At 41.9% G+C, this 16,914-nt stretch overlaps 1 long non-coding RNA gene across 1 annotated transcript in view; it reads right to left on the reverse strand.

The window, feature by feature from the left end:
* Positions 1 to 928: 928 nt before the first annotated feature.
* The window catches only part of LOC142070870 (uncharacterized), a 363,466-nt gene continuing 347,480 nt past the window's right edge, over positions 929 to 16,914 (reverse strand). The window contains exon 3 of the long non-coding RNA XR_012666787.1: positions 929 to 1,103. This is a non-coding gene — a long non-coding RNA (uncharacterized LOC142070870). The remainder of the gene's footprint in view (positions 1,104 to 16,914) is intronic.

Below are 16,914 nucleotides of genomic sequence, written 5' to 3' on the forward strand. Positions count from 1 at the left end.
AGAAAAGGGTGAATCATTGGTGATTATTTTCTGGAACCCTACTGGGAATTATCTTCTGACACCAACCTAACGATACTGATAAACTCCACTTAGAGAGCACAGTTTTCTGATCGCTGGGGGAACATCTAGAAGTAGAAGTAAAAAGCTTGATAGGCAAAATATGGTGACTCTTTGATAGCCTTAATTAGAAATCCTGTAATTGGGTACCATGTCAGTTATGTTACTGGCAGCAATCAGGAACACATCTAAATCCCTATTCTTTCATTCTCTCGCAAACACTGTCAGTCATTTGGGTGACTATTCATGCATACTAAGATAGCCCTGGGGGGCAATTAATTTTAGCAGTTGTACAACTTAGTATGAAAAAAAAAAAAAAAGCATTACCAGGACCATGTGCACACTGAAGGTCAGATGATACCACAATTTACACCTTTGTGGCAAGAAATGAAAATTAGCAATTAACACACATCTATTAATTAACATATGGATAGTTTAGCTTGATGCTAATCATATGGAGCTAATCATTTTTTCACATATGTAAGCATTCAACTGGTTCTGTAACTAAAATTTTTTTTAGACCTTTTAGAAGACCGCATGGTCTGAAAGGAATGTTTAGCACTCATGAAAAATAGAATACAGAGTAACTATAGCGTAAAAAGAATAACGTGACTACCACTGAAAGACCTGCTACGGTCAAATAACTACATAACTTGGTAACCTTATTTACCTTCGTTTTCACTTTTTATTTTTGAATTTCTTGGGTTTTATTCAAAAATTTTATAAATGGGAGAAAATGAGTATAAACTGAAAACGAAGGGCGGTAGGAGGGTGTGTGTGTTTGGTGCTCATGGGGACTGGGACATAGAGGTGAAGGGGTGTCTGGTACTCACAGCGGATGTGGAAGAGGGGAGTGGTACTCACCATGTGGCAGTTGAGGAAGTTTTCTGCTCCCTACCATGGTGGGATGATCTCAGCTTCTGGGACCCGGACTCCTGCCAGTCTCACTCCCCCACTGAGCACAGAAAGCAAACGGGGCCATGCTGAAGGCTGAAATCCATGAATACTGCCCTCTGTGCTGGACAGAGACTCCACCTGAGCTCACCCTGCAAAAAAAGCCAAAATTCAGGTGAACAAAAATCAGTAAAATTAAAATACTGACCTTTTTAAAAACCCGGGAATTTTTTTAGGAAAAAATGGTGCATACTGATAATGAAGGGTCTTAATTATCTGCTAGCTAAATAAGCAGGGATGAGGTGTTCTATACCCAAAGCTGATACTTGCAGTAATAACAAAAGCCCTCTCCTTAAAAAGATGCTGCAGCTTAGAGGGAACTTAGGTCCACACTGTCCTTCTGTCCATGGTGCAAGTCCTCATCAGGAGCACTGCCAAAGACCTAAGAAGGGCAGTGTGGAGGGCTGAAAGCCAGGGCTCTCAGCTCTGCATGCACCTCCCTGATGGTAGCCAGGCTCCCCACACCCTGACGGGAGCCCAGCTGCCTCCCAAGCTCTTGGCTCCTTGCTCCACGCCGGGAGCACAGCAGCCGACTGGACTCCAGGTGCGGAGCTCCCTGTCGTGTGCAGCCGTGCTCCCAGTGGGGAGCCAAGAGCTCATGGGGGGCAGCTGGGCTCCTGGCAGGGAGAACTGTGCTCGGAGTCCATCAGCTGCCATGATACTGCAGGGGAAGGAGGAGCCAAGAACCCAGGGCAACAACCAGGGTCCCAGCAGGGAGATCCATGCCCGGTGTCTGGTTTTCTGCCCTGTTCCCGTTGAGGAGCCAAGATGCCAGGTGAGGCTGCCCCATTCCTGGTGGGGAGTGGGGAGCTGAGAAGCCTGGTGTGGCTGGCCCATTGCCGGTGGGCAGCAGGTAACAGAGAGTATGTGTGTAGGGGGAGCCGGGCTGGAAGTGAAGAGTTAGGACCCCACGGGGCAGCAGGGCTTCCCACAAGCCTGGGCATTAGCCTGAGCCGGGAGCCTGGGTGGTAGCCCAGCTTGGAGCGGATACCAGGCAGCAGTCTGACTGGGGAGCCTGGAGCCAGCTTTCTTGTCAATTTCAGAGCTGTGACATTGACAAGAATGACAGCCAGTAGAAGTAAGTAATAGGGTGTCTACAGGGATACTGCATCACCCTAACTACACCAACATAAGCCCTATGCCTCTCGTGGAGGTGGAGTTATTATATCTGGCATAGGCACCGACTCCGTGGGTTCTCTGGGGCTGCACCCACTGGCAGCTCCCTACCCCGCCTCCCTGACCCAGCTCACCTCTGCCTCTGCTCCACTCCGCCTCCTCCCCTGAGCGTGCCTGGGAGGGAGTGGGGAGGAGGAGGCGGAACACGGCATGCTTGGTGAGGAGGTGGGGCGGGGAGGGGTGGAGTTGGATGTAGGGCTGGGGGGTGGGGCACGAGCACCCACCAGCACCGACAAAAGTTGGCACCTGTGATATTTGGAATAATAGGGCACTTACATCAGCAGAAGCAAGACTGTAGTGTGTATACAACACTGACATAATAAGGTCATTGAAGCTGCCTTACGTCAACCTAACGCTGTAGTGTAGACCAGCCCATAACCTCCTTGGTCACTTTTGCAGGTGGTTCTTTCCCACTTGCAAGCAGGAGTCCTTGGGTTTTACCTTACAGAGGAAGCAGAGAATCCATTCCGCTAAACCAGTGGTTCCCAAACTTGGGATGCTGCTTGTTCAGGGAAAGCCCCTGGCGGGCTGGGCTGGTTTGTTTACCTGCCGCGTCCACATACTGGCCGCCACTTCCCGCAGCCCCCATTGGCCAGGCACAGCGAACCGTGGCCAGTGGGAGCCGCGATCGGCCGAATCTGCGGATGCAGCAGGTAAACAAACCGGCCCAGCCCGCCAGGGGCTTTCCTTGAACAAGCAGTGTCCCAAGTTCGGGAAACACTGCTTTAAACCTTCTAGCTCTGGGGCTTGTACTTCCAAGAATCTTCAAAGTGCTTTCCAAATATTCTAGGCTAGCCTATGTTGTAGGCACAACTATATAAAACGGATAGTGCTTAGCCATGCTGCCCAACGATCAATCCCAGAATGGAACTACACACAAAAATTCCTTCCCTTTTCCCAAATCACTCCAGGAGGAAGCAATTTGTTACTGTCTCTTACCAGGTGCAAATTACTTCCCCTTACAGCTCTGGCCTGTACATTGGAGGGGTGGAGTCAGTAATGGGCTCCTCCCCATTCCCCAGCTATTCTCTGCCCACTAGCTTGCAGGGGGTAGTAGGAGCCATTTGGAGTTTTCTTTTTCTCCCCAATACACTAAACCTGGGATACAGGGAGGCCATACAGGACAGTGTGTTTCCCACGGCTAGTCTACACTGGCAACGCTTTAACATGCCTTGTGTGGTTGTGGTGCAGCTCTGGGAGAGCTCTAAAAAAACAAAAAACCACACACCTCAAGAGGGACGTAGCTCATTTTTTCACCCCCCGAACAAGAAAGTTGCAGCGCTGTTAATTGCCAGTGTAGACAAGCCCTTACTCTCCCTTGATCCCCTATGTAGGCATGGTAGAAGTAGTCAAAGTCTTGCCCATAATGAATTAAAAAACGCACAATGTTTCTAGTAGATACCCATCCATACTATGGAAATAATAATGGCTAAACTAAGGGATATTGGGTGGGATTTTCAAAAGTATCTAAAAAAAAAAGTTAGGCATCAAACTCACTTAGGCATTTTGTGAATTGCACTCACTAAAGTAAGTGACTTGTCCAAAATTTCACAGCAAGTCAGTGGCAGCCACCAATATTTTCCCTTCCAGAAGGAAAGATGTTCAAGTTTAAAGAATGAAGACAAAAAGATCACATAGTTAGCTCTCTCTCCAAAACTCTAAGGGCCAGGAAACCTGCACAACACTTATGAGCTTAAATTCACAAGAGCTTAAATTCATTACTCTGTTGGACACTAAAATTCATGGACTGAACAGACATTGGATTTATGTTTTTTTTATAACAATCTGTAATTCACTACCCCCCTCTTTTTGTCCTATGACAGAGGTGTTAATGGGCCACTCTACTTTAACTGGTCCTTTACAATATGTGCTAACTATTTATGCTAAACAATCTGTTCCACCTTGCATTTTGTTGTGACACTGGGAGTTTCTTTCCTAGACCTGAAGAAAAGCTCTGAGTGGTTCGAAATCTTGTCTCTTATGCCAGTAGAAGTTGGTCCAATAAAAGACATAACCTCACCCACCTTGTCTCTAAGAAGTCTAGCCATCATTAGTGTGAACTGTGGATTAGTGAAGTTTCACTTTACCTAAGATTGGACTTTGGGACACATGCACTATGGGCTTGGAATTTCAAGCCAACAATTATCTACTTTAACTTACTCTTGTTTAACTAAACCATCCTACCATAGACATGGCAATGGAAGTGTGAATTTTCCTCTTACATTACATTTGCCACTAAATAAATCTGTAAAACTTCCCTGTACAAATATATTGTTGAATAGGTCTTAGATATCTAGTTAATCCTTGCTTGTCTAGCAGTTTCAGGTTTAAACTTCAATATAAAATAGTATTTTTCTGTTATCAACAGGATGGCCTCTAGGTGTCCTCTGCCATGACTTCTTTCTCTTAGATCATCTAGGACAAGTTAAATGAGGATAAAGCAATGGGAGCTGCCTGGGGGATGACAATTCTGTTTCATGGAAACATTCAAGCTTTAGATCTTAATTTTGTTCCACATTGGAATGAAAACAAAACCCTTTGAATGGTTTTGAAAAAATGGAATTGGGCCAGGGGGCGTGTGTGTGTGTGTGTCTCTCTCTCTCTCTCTCTCTCTCATGGGTTGGGAAAGACACTGGCTTTATATGTGGGAGATCCAGGCTCAAATCCTTGTTCAGATTCAGAACTGAGGGTTTCTCATCTCAGATAACACCATATCCAGCAAAGTAGGAATTTGATCCTTGGTTTTCTACCTCCCAGGCCAGTACCCTAAACACCCTGGTATAGCGTCAGAGTCTCACTCAGCTTCACGAAAACTAGAGTGCCAGTACCAGAAGTCTTTGGCTGAATAATGATTGTGTCATAAAGATGGTTAAAAAAAACTACAACACACAACAACTAATGTTTCTGACTACACAGGGAGCAAAGAGGAGCTTCTTTGTCTTCACTACAGCATACACAAAATCCCCGTTAGGAGATCTACTTCAAGTTGATAACAGCAGGATTAACTGTTCAGATCTGAGCCAAAGTATCTGCTTTTGTGAGAATAGAGCAGGGGCAGGCAACCTATGGCAAGCGTGCCAAAGGCGGCACACAAGCTGATTTTCAGTGGCACTCACACTGCTTGGGTCCTGGTCACCGGTCCTGGGGGCTCCGCTGCTGGCCTGGGGTACTGGCCACTGGCCCCCTGCCAGCCACGGTTCCGTCCGCCGGCCCCGCTCAGGCTGCTGCTGGGCTGGGGTCCTGGCCGCCGGCCCGGGGCTCTGCAGTTGCCCCCAGCTGTGGCCCACTGGCCCCAGCCTGGGGCAGTGAGGGGTGCAGACAGGGGCAAGAAGGGGCACAGCTCAGCACCCCCACCTTAAAAATTGTTCTAGCACCACTGTACTGGCATACTTTTAAGTCCTGATTTGCTGCTTACATCACTATCACGCCACATGGAACAGCGCACTGCATTTAACATTGAGATTAGAATGTACATGCAAGAATAGAATCAGAATTTTCTGACAGATTTCCAGCGATTTGGCCCAATGCTTTCTTTTCTAATTAAACCTGAAAAGTTCAATGAAAGCGACTTGGATTTGTCTGTATTTCAGTGGATGGGTGTTGAAGATTTCGAAATGCAGCTCATTCAGTTAAAAAGCTCAGAACTGTGGGCAAAGTTTGGAGATCTGCGGAGTGCACTTGAAGCTACTGAGTGAGATCATGGGGCCTCTATTCTGACCTGCTGGATGTCCCAGCCAGTGAAATGTAACTGTTTGAAGAAAATTGTGATTGCAATGTTTTCAGCATTTGGTTCCACATACCTGCGTGAACAGGTATTTTCAAACATGAAATCTGTCCTCTCTCCCTCTCAGAGCCGGTTCACAACTGATCACTCAGAAGCCTGTGTGCAACTTAAAGTATCCAAATACATGCCAGACATTGGAAAACTAAGCAAGGAAAAGCAATGGCAAGGATCACACTAAACTGACAAGATCAGCATTTTAATTTAGTTTTAAATGAAGCTTCTTAAACATTTTAAAAGCCTTATTTACTTTACAACAGTTTAGTTATATATTATAGACTTATAGAAAGACACCTTCTAAAAACGTTAAAATGTATTACTGGTACGCAAAACCTTAAATTAGAGTGAATAAATGAAGACTCAGCACACCACTTCTGAAAGGTTGCTGACCCCTGTAATAGAGTGATGCATTGCAATGTAAACCAATGTATTCAGTTCTTGAGTTTTAGCCTGTGCACTGAGGCAATGGAGTTCTTGGGTGAACTTCAGACCATTTGTGATTTAGTTTGATATCCCTCTAGGCTGGGGAAGGTCCCAGGGGTCTATTATTGTTGGTTATTGTCAACATCTTCTTACAGGATGCTGTCTCCTTTGAAGGAAACTGGCATATATCCCTTGCTCAGGAAACTATTGGAGGGCATTGACAATCAAATCCATTGTCAAGTAGTTTCAAATCTTCACATTTTATTTAGGAAAAGGTAATGGTGAGACAATACTCACAGTACCTAAATGCCCCAGATCTCCTTAATGAGATCCTTGGTAAAAGAGCATACAAAGTTCAGAGAATGACTTTTGGCATGGTTCACCGTCCATATACAATTGCTAATAAAAAACTTAATTTGATGCTTGAAAAATTAAGTTCTGTAGAGTTGGTGAGGTGGATTTTTTTTTTTTTTTTTTTTTGCTACTGAATCAAAATTAGCCTCTGTTGGTTCCAAGATGGGGAAGCCCGTGAGAAGGCTCCAGAGCAAAATTCCACGCCAAATACTGTAGGGCTCTATTCAGCAGAAATTATATGCTGGCTTCCATAGATCTGGCTTTTGTACCTAGATGAGCCATTCAGCAGGGAAATTGGATGGGCCCAAAAAGTATCTATGCTGATATATGTGGGTGTCTCCCAAGCTGAGCTATAAATGTTATTCTTCCCATTCCTCCTTCTCCCAGCAAAACACTAATTATAATTCTCCAGAGATAAGTTTTGGAAAACATTGTTTATTTGTAAAAGTGAATTTGTCTTTGAGCTTGATGAATGATGGTATAATCCTTTAACCATTGGCACAGAAGCTTTGCACAGACACTTTCATTTCCACATTCTTGGATGCGAGGCTGGCCTATTGTACTCAAACGTGATGCACATACTGATTCTCAGCATGCCAACACTCATGCCCATCTGTTCAGATGGCATTGTGCCTACCATAAAGATGGTACACCATTCTCAGGAGGCATAGGTGCCAACTACACACAGATCTAAAAGGATAGTTTACAGAATACAAAAAGTGACACTTCCTTGAAGGTGTCCTTGCTGAAACCACAAACTATTCTAATGTTGCCTGCCTGCACCAGACAAAACTTTGCTAACCTTACAATATCCTTTCACAGTGAGGATCCCCTTCCGGGCGAGGGGACCCCAGTTGTTAAGAAGAGACAGGTAATAGTAATGGGGAATTTGTTCATTAGAAATATAGCTAGCTGGGTTTGTGATGAATGGGAGAATGATATGATGAATTGCTTGCCAAGCATGAAGGTTGCAGGTCTCTCGAGACATCGAGACTGACTTATGTGTAGTGCTGTGGAGGAACCAGAGTTCATGGTACATGTAGGTACCAATGACATAAGGAAGGAAAGGAGAGGTCCTGGAGATCAAATTTAGGCTGCTAGGTAAGAGATTAAAGTCCAGGACCTTCAGGGTAGCATTCTGTGAAATACTTTCTGTTCGATGCACAGGGCCAGTCAGACAGGGAGAACTGCAGGTCCTCAATGCGTGGATGAGACTAAGGTGGAGGGAAGACTGTTTTAGGTTTATTAGGAACTGGGGAGCCTTTTGAGAAAGGAGAACACTATACAGAAAGAAATGGAGTACTTGTGGCACCTTAGAGACTAACAAATTTAAGCATAAGCTTTCGTGAGCTACAGCTCACTTCATCAGATGCATTCAGTGGAAAATACAGTGGGGACATTTATATACATAGAGAACATGAAACAATGGGTGTTACCATACACACTGTAACGAGTGTGATCACTTAAGGTGAGCTATTACCAGCAGGAGAGCGGGGGGCAAAAAACCTTTTGTAGTGATAATCAAGGTGGGCCATTTCCTGCAGTTGATAAGAATGTCTGAGGAACAGTGGGAGGTGTGGGGGAATAAACAAGGGGAAATAGTTTTACGTTGTGTAATGACCCATCCTGTCCCAGTCTCTATTCAAGCTTAAGTTAATTGTATCCAGTTGCAAATTAATTCGAATTCAGCAGTCTCTCACTGGAGTCTGTTTTTGAAGTTTTTTGTTGAAGAATTGCAACTTTTAGGTCTGTAATTGAGTGACCAAAGAGATGGATGTGTTCTCCAACTGGTTTTTGAATGTTATAATTCCCGACGTCTGATTTGTGTCCATGTATTCTTTTACATAGAGACTGTCCAGTTTGACCAATGTACATGACAGAGGGGCATTGCTGGCACATGATGGCATCTATCACATTGGTAGATGTGCAGGTGAATGAGCCTCTGATAGTGTGGCTGATGTGATTAGGCCCTATGATGGTGTCCCCTGCATAGATACTAATAAGCGATGGTCACATAAACACCACCCTATACCGGAAACCTACTGACCGCTATTCCTACCTACATGCCTACAGCTTTCATCCAGACCACACCACAGGACCCATTGTCTACAGCCAAGCTCTATGATACAACCGCATTTGCTCCAACCCCTCAGACAGAGACAAACACCTACAAGATCTCTATCTATATCTATCAAGCATTCTTACAACTACAATACCCACCTGCTGAAGTGAAGAAACAGATTGACAGAGCCAGAAGAGTACCGAGAAGTCACCTACTACAGGACAGGCCCAACAAAGAAAATAACAGAACGCCACTAGCCATCACCTTCAGCTTCCAACTAAAACCTCTCCAGCGCATCATCAAGGATCTACAACCTATCCTGAAGGATGACCCATCACTCTCACAGAACTTGGGAGACAGACCAGTCCTTGCTTACAGACAGCCCCCCAACCTGAAGCAAATACTCACCAGCAACCACACACCACACAACAGAACCACTAACCTGGGAACCTATCCTTGCAACCAAGCCCGTTGCCAACTGTGTTCACATATCTATGCAGGGGACACCATCATAGGGCCTAATCACATCAGCCACACTATCAGAGGCTCATTCACCTGCACATCTACCAATGTGATAGATGCCATCATGTGCCAGCAATGCCCCTCTGTCATGTACATTGGTCAAACTGGACAGTCTCTATGTAAAAGAATACATGGACACAAATCAGACATCAGGAATTATAACATTCAAAAACCAGTTGGAGAACACATCCATCTCTTTGGTCACTCAATTACAGACCTAAAAGTTGCAATTCTTCAACAAAAAACTTCAAAAACAGACTCCAGTGAGAGACTGCTGAATTCGAATTAATTTGCAACTGGATACAATTAACTTAAGCTTGAATAGAGACTGGGAGTGGATGGGTCATTACACAACGTAAAACTATTTCCCCTTGTTTATTCCTCCTCCCACTGTTCCTCAGACGTTCTTGTCAACTGCTGGAAATGGCCCACTTTGATTATCACTACAAAAGGTTCCCCCCCCCACCCCCTTCCGCTTGCCTGCTGGTAATAGCTCCTTAAGTGATCACACTTGTTACAGTGTGTATGGTAACACCCATTGTTTCATGTTCTCTATGTATATAAATGTCCCCACTGTATTTTCCACTGAATGCATCCGATGAAGTGAGCTGTAGCTCACGAAAGCTTATGCTCAAATAAATTGGTTAGTCTCTAAGGTGCCACAAGTATTCCTTTTCTTTTTGCGAATACAGACTAACACGGCTGCTACTCTGAAACCTGTCACTATACAGAAAGGATGGGCTCCAATTAAACCAAAACAGAACCAGATTGCTGGCCTGTAAAATTAAATGGGTTGTAGAGGAGTTTTTAGACTAAGGTCTGGGGGAAAAAGTGCAAAGGAGCATGCAGTTTGGACAGAGACATCCCTTTGGGAGGCTCTAATAACAGGAATTCTTTACATCTTTGTAAGTAGGAGAGGATAGAAGTTGATAAAGTACAGGTAGGAGTTGAAGAGAGACAATCAAATGGAAGAGACCCATTCAATTACATCACATCAAGGCAGACAACTAAATATTGACAATTTTTATAATTACTAGTATACAAATGCTAGAAATCTAAATACTAAGATGGGTGAACTTGAGTGCCTGGCATTAAAAATGAGGATATTGATATAACAGGCATCATAGAAACTTGGTGGAACAATGATAATTAATGGGACACTGTAATACTAAGGTATAAAATATATAGGAATGACAAAGTAGATCATGCTGGTAGGGTAGTGGCACTATATATTCAAGAAAGCATAGAGTCAAACTAATAAAAAAAATCTTAAAGAATCAGACCGTACCATAGAATCTCTATGGATAGAAATTCTATGCTTGAATGATAATATAGTAGTAAGAATATACTAACGACCACCTGGGGATGGTGATTGTGAAATGCTTAGGGACTTTAGAGAGGCTACAGAAAAAGAAAACCCAGTAATAATGACGGATTTCAACTATCCCCATATTGACCGGGAACATATCCCCTCAGGACAGGATGCAGAGATAAAATTTCTAGACATCATTAATGACTGTTTCTTGGAGCAGGTTGTTCTGGAACGGACAAGTGGAGAGGCTCAAATTAAATGTATACTGAAAAAAAAGCCACCATTGCTAACCAACACAGTAAAAGAGGTAGTTAGAGGCACAAAGGCATCCTTTAAAAACTGGAAGTCAAACCCTGTTGAGGAAGATAGAAAGGAACATAAACTGTCAAATCAAGTATAATTAGGCAGGCCAAAGAAGAATTTGAAGAGCACCTGGCAAAAGACACAAAACCTAACTGTAATTTATTTTACGTATATCAGAAAGAAGAAGCCTGCCAAACAATCAGTGGGGCCACTGGATGATCGAGGCACTAAAGGAGCACTCAAGGAAGACAAGGGCATTGCAGTGAAAGTACATGAATTCTTCATGTCAGTCTTCATTTCAGAGGATGTCAGGGAGATTCCCACACCTGAGCCATTTTTGTTCGGTGACAAATCTGAGAAAATCTCCCAGATTGAGCTGTCAATAGGAGATTTTGGAACAAATACCTAAATTAAAGAGTAATAAGTCACCAGATCCAGATGGTATTATTAATCAAAGCATCTTGAGGGAATTCAAATATGAAATTGCAGAACTACGAACTGTGGCAACAAACTGATTAGAGGTATGGAACAGCTTCCACATGACCTTACCTTAAACCTTCGTCCACCCTATGCTTTGCTGCACATTGGGTTATCCACATTTGCCATCCTTGCCTGTCAACTGCCCTTCTCTCCAAATCTTCCCGTTTCATGTTGAGGTGCTTGATTTCATTCAGAACTGTTCGTTTCCATGTTATTTGCTCTTTCTTCTTGCTTTTTCTGGCTTCCATTCCAGGGCGGTATTTGGTAAGCGTTCTTTTTCCATTCTCAGTACACGTCCCAGTCACTGATGTCTTCTTTTGCAAATTTATGAGAGTGCTTTGTCCAGTGCTTTGTCTTCCTATCTCAATATGTTACTCCCAATATTCTTCTCAGACATTTGTGATGAAATGCATCCAGCTTTTTTGCATCTTTCTTGGTAAATTGCCATGTCTTACTGCTATATGTTGTGATGGCAATGACAATTGGTTTGTACATATTCAGTTTTGTCTTGAGGGAGATGTTTTTGAATTGCCAGATGTTTGAGTCTTCCAAATGCAGCATTTGCTTTCCCGATTCTTTTTCTTATTTCCTCGGAACTAGTACCATTTTGGCTGATGGTATTTCCAAGATAGGTAAAATTGTTCACCTTCTCCAGTTTCTCTTCTTCAATTTTGATTTCTGTCCCCGTTAACATGACTTTACATTTCTTTGCATTGTATCTCAAACCTATCTTCTCCATTACTTTTTACTTGGTTTGTGCATTTTTGTAGTCCGTTGGCATCATTGATAAAAGCGCTTCCACATTAGGAGAAACTAAAAAGACTAGGACTATTCAGCTTAGAAAAGAGACGAGTAATGGGGGATAAGATAGAGGTTTATAAAATTACGAGTGGTGTGGAGAAAGTGAATAAGGAAGTGTTATTTCCCCCTTCATATAACACAAGAGCCAGGGATCACCCAATAAACTTAAACCTGATGCCCATTAAACAAACAAAGGAAGTATTTCTTCACATAACTCAGTTACCTTTTGGAATTCATTGCCAGGGGATTTTGTGAAGGCCAAAAGTATAACTGGGTCAAAAAAGAATTAGATAAGGTCATGGAGGATAGGTCCATCAATGACTATTAGACAAGATGGTCAAGGACACAACCTCATGCTGAGTGTCCCTAAGCCTCTGGCTGCCAGAAGGTGGACAACAGGGGATGGATCACTGAATGATTGCCTTGTTCTGTTCATTCCCTCTCAAGCATCTGGCACCGGCCACTGTCGGAAGAGAGGATACTGGGCTAGATGGACTGTTGGTCTGACCCATTATGGACATTCTTATGTTCTTGGAGCAGTTCCTAAGAGCTGATCTCTGCAACATTTAATAGAAGAGATTTTGTATAGCAAAACAAAATCTTAAAAAGTTTACTAGACAAAGATAACACCTTAAGGGTAGACAACAACCCCCACAGTTGCTCCTGCTCTAAAAATGAAAAAAAAAATCAAAATCTAGGAAAAAAGCCAAGAGTCAGGTAATGTCAGCTAATATAGAGAAGGGAGAGAAAACTTGCTATTACTAGCTATTACCATGGAACTCCAGGCAGCTGCTTGTCTTCTTTCTCTGCTCTCCTCCTGTTTTATTTTGGAAAATGCAGTTTCTTTCAAATCAGAGTGATTGTACACAAAGCTCAATGAACAATCAGTTTGATTTGCAAAAAGAAACTGCATGTACCAAAACAAATACCACAAGTCCTCTCTGAAAGGGAAGAAGGTGGGAGGGGGAAGAGCAAGAAACGTTGCCTAGTTTGTTACACTTTCCTGTAATATGTTTTAACTTTGTTAGCTTTCCAGGACAGAGAACCTTAGGTTTATGAAAGCCTTTGGGGACACCCAAAACCTTTATAAAATCAGGGTTTTTTAGAATCAAGAAGGCTGAATACCCTTACTCACATTCAGTAGCACCTTACTTTGTGAATTGTCACATTGACTTCAGTGGAAGGTCTCATGGAGTAAGGGGCTACTCAAGAATACCACTTTCTAACCTAGAGTGAGAGGCACAAAGGCCTTTTGAATTAAAGAAGGTTTAATAAAATCAATGTCATTAAAACTAGATGGTATTTGGCTTTTCAGCAGGAAAAATTGTGTGGTTTTTCTACTATATGGCTGTCAACACTGACACACTATCTAATAGGAGTATAAATGATAATATTTTGCAAATTGTAAGAGTCACACACACAGTTTCTCTCTCCCCATCACCCTTTTGTCAAACAGACAAGTTTTACTCTTTACATTTCACTCTGAAGGCAAGGGAAGTTGTGGACCTTCAGGCTCATGGCTACAAGTCCTGGGTTTAGGCACACACAAGTGCTCACATTGATTTAATTAAGAAAAAAGGAAAAATGAGTTGTTGCTATGGTAAAACTGTTAAAATTAAAGTTGAAAAGTTTGCTTTGCACTTCAAGTGCAAGAATAAACAGGTAAAGGACCAATGTTTTAAAACTTAACCTTTGCTCAAGTCCATGTCAAATCATGAAAGCACAACCAAAATGGTCAACATCTTTAGGGGTATTTGGGGTACAGCAATGACAAAGAAAATAGATCATAATGAGAATTCCAATTGCTCAGTTAGAATGGCTTTTGCCAATACGGTTTATAATACACCTGGCCAAAACTTTTCTACTAAAACCTTTTTTTGGTGAAAAATTCATATTCAAGTCAACCAAAACATTTTTCAAATTCATATAGAATTCGCTTAATTGTTTCAGTTGAAAAATGAAGAAAACTCTGAAAAATCAAAACGTTTCCTTTCAACATTTTCAAAACAAAACATTTCAGTTTTTTTGATTCAAAACAATTTTTCATTTAGAAACGTCCTTCAATTTTATTTTAAAAACCATCAAAGTTTCAATATTGAAATGAAACATTTTGTTTCAGGTTTACCTAATGTTTCATTTGACCTCAAACTATTTTTTTTTTTAAATTAGGAACCGCTAGTGAACCAACGAAATAGTTATTCACACAGCTCTAGTTTATAAGTGTCTTGTGTGTGACAGACAAATTATATGAAAATTGGCTCACTCACCTGTGCTCAAACAATTAGCAAGCCATGTATCAATGTCTCAACATTGCTGTGGAATATTATGACAGAGAATGGAAACTAAATATTTTGTCTTCTGCCGATAGAACACAGAAGAGAAAACCAAATTATGACTGTCATTACAGTGAGTTTGTAATGATGTGTATACACCAACTGGGCTGGGGTATGGAAGAAGATGCATGAGCCAGAAAAAACCCAGCTTGAATTTGCAGCGATGGCAGTTAGAGGAACAACATCTTTATTCTTGTAAAGTGAGCAAATTTGAGGTATGCAATGAAACATCATTGAGGTTGCATAGGAGTTACCTGTAAAAACTTAGAATATTTTGTTTTTACTTATGGTGACTTAGGAACCTACAGCTTTATCTTTTAGTTCTTTGAATCTGTAGAAGGACTTATTTTAGTTAGTTCTTTTGGAAAGAATCAGATTCTAATTCTGACAGTGGCTAAAATGATTCATTTCATTTTGCTGGCATTTGGGTGGAGTGATGGCTCACTATCATAAAGGAGAAATTTTAAGCTGGGCCTTGACTCAGAGTCCTTTTGAGTTCTAACAAAATTGTATGAGCGTAAACATGAAATGCCCCAAATGCCATATTTATAAACCGAGCAGCTCATCCTTGCATTAGTATACTGTGTTTGTAGTGGTAGCCAGACCTCCATGAATTGTTGTCCACCTTTATGGAGAAGGGTAGATTATGCTTCACTGTTAAAACGTACAAAGGGTCTTTTTACTAAAAACTGTATACTGCAGCCATTCACTTTCACAAGGGCATGACAATGGAGTTGAGTTCTGGTGAACCAACTGAGAAATCATTTCTTTAAAATTGTCACACTTTTTAAAATCTCAAAAAAGTTTTGATTTGGTTTCGGTCTGAGTTTTGTAATTTGTGTCATTTCTTACTTTATGCAGTTGCTTTGCCCATCTCTTATTCTGGCCTGTTCAGATCAAGACTGAATGCCTTTCCGGAAGACATGCTTCAGCCCATGACAAGCCCAAGTTGTTGGGCTCGATGCGGGGGTAACTGGGTATAATTGAATGGTCCATAAAATACAGGAGGTCAGACTAGATGATCTAATTGTCCTTTGTGGCGCTAAATGCTGACATTTCTATTGATATGATTTTCCCTGAATGGTTTTGGTATAATCAGAACATCATTTATAAATTAATTAATAGACTAACCAGAATCAGAGACAAATCTGAAAACAAACTACTTAAAACCAATTTTTATTTTATTTGACTGTCCTGGTCCTTGCATTATAGATATATAGTAGACCATTACCAGCCAAGCACATGTGCTTAGCTAATTTGATAGACAGCTTTGAGTTTCTTTCGTTGGGTCTGACATATATAATTAATACTTTTTCCTCTCCTTTGTTTGTCTGCAAAGCAGGGACTATGCAAATAGCCTGCACCCCCAATCAGTGGTGCCGGCACAATGAACGATTAGAGAAGAGCCATGCCCAGTGGGTAGCTGACAGGTGCTTGAATTTAGGCTGACTCCTTTAAACAGGAAAAGAGATAATAAATGCATCTCTGCTGGGACGGCTCATTGGGAAATACAATAGATTAGTCAGTGTTGTGATGGGATGTAACGTTTCTTATCCGTAAATACAGAATATTGCACATTGTATGGGCCTGATCCTGTGAGGTATTTTGATGTCGGAACTTTCAACTACCATTGAACGTTAGTATAAAATGAAGGTAGGGCTCAGAGATAACCTGACTCTTATCCATTGAGGAAATTGTATTCATTGCATTTCCTTACATTTTCTTTCAGAATATGTGGATCAAGTCCTTCACTTTCTAACAGTCAAACAGGTACTAGCCCCATAGACTTAATGGGAGCAAAGGCTCCGAGCTGAATAGTTACAAAGGAAAAAGGAAGGAAGGCAGGCAGACAGAGAACAAAGATCACAGGAATTGATCCACTGAGTAACCTCAGTGAAATATAACTACAGTTCTGGAACAAAGCGAAACACACTAAGCGGGGATGGAGGCAAAAATGACAAACCCCGGAGAAAAATTCTACAGCCTTCAATAGTTGCATTCCCCTCCCCCCCATTTACAGTTTATTCAGGAAGAGTGTTTTTCAAGCAGCTATATTAAGAATCAATACAGGGCATCAAGAGTCTCTCTTATTGTATGAAAAGACTGTCCAATGAGAGGCATAGGTATGATAAGCAAAACCAGACTTTGAACATGACACGCTTACACCATAAAGCAGAACCCTTAATCACTTTATCAATAATTCTAATATTTTTTCCATCCACCCTACTATGAAGGAACAGTAAAACTAGCCTTCTCAAAAGCTCGTCATGATTTCCTAATATTCTGTGAGCTGTGTCATGTTATGTTCAGAACTTAAATATTATATTAATTATTATTATTAGTAGTATTCCAGTAA

Source organism: Caretta caretta, chromosome 2 (assembly GCF_965140235.1).
Source record: "Caretta caretta isolate rCarCar2 chromosome 2, rCarCar1.hap1, whole genome shotgun sequence".
NCBI lineage: Eukaryota > Metazoa > Chordata > Testudines > Cheloniidae > Caretta > Caretta caretta.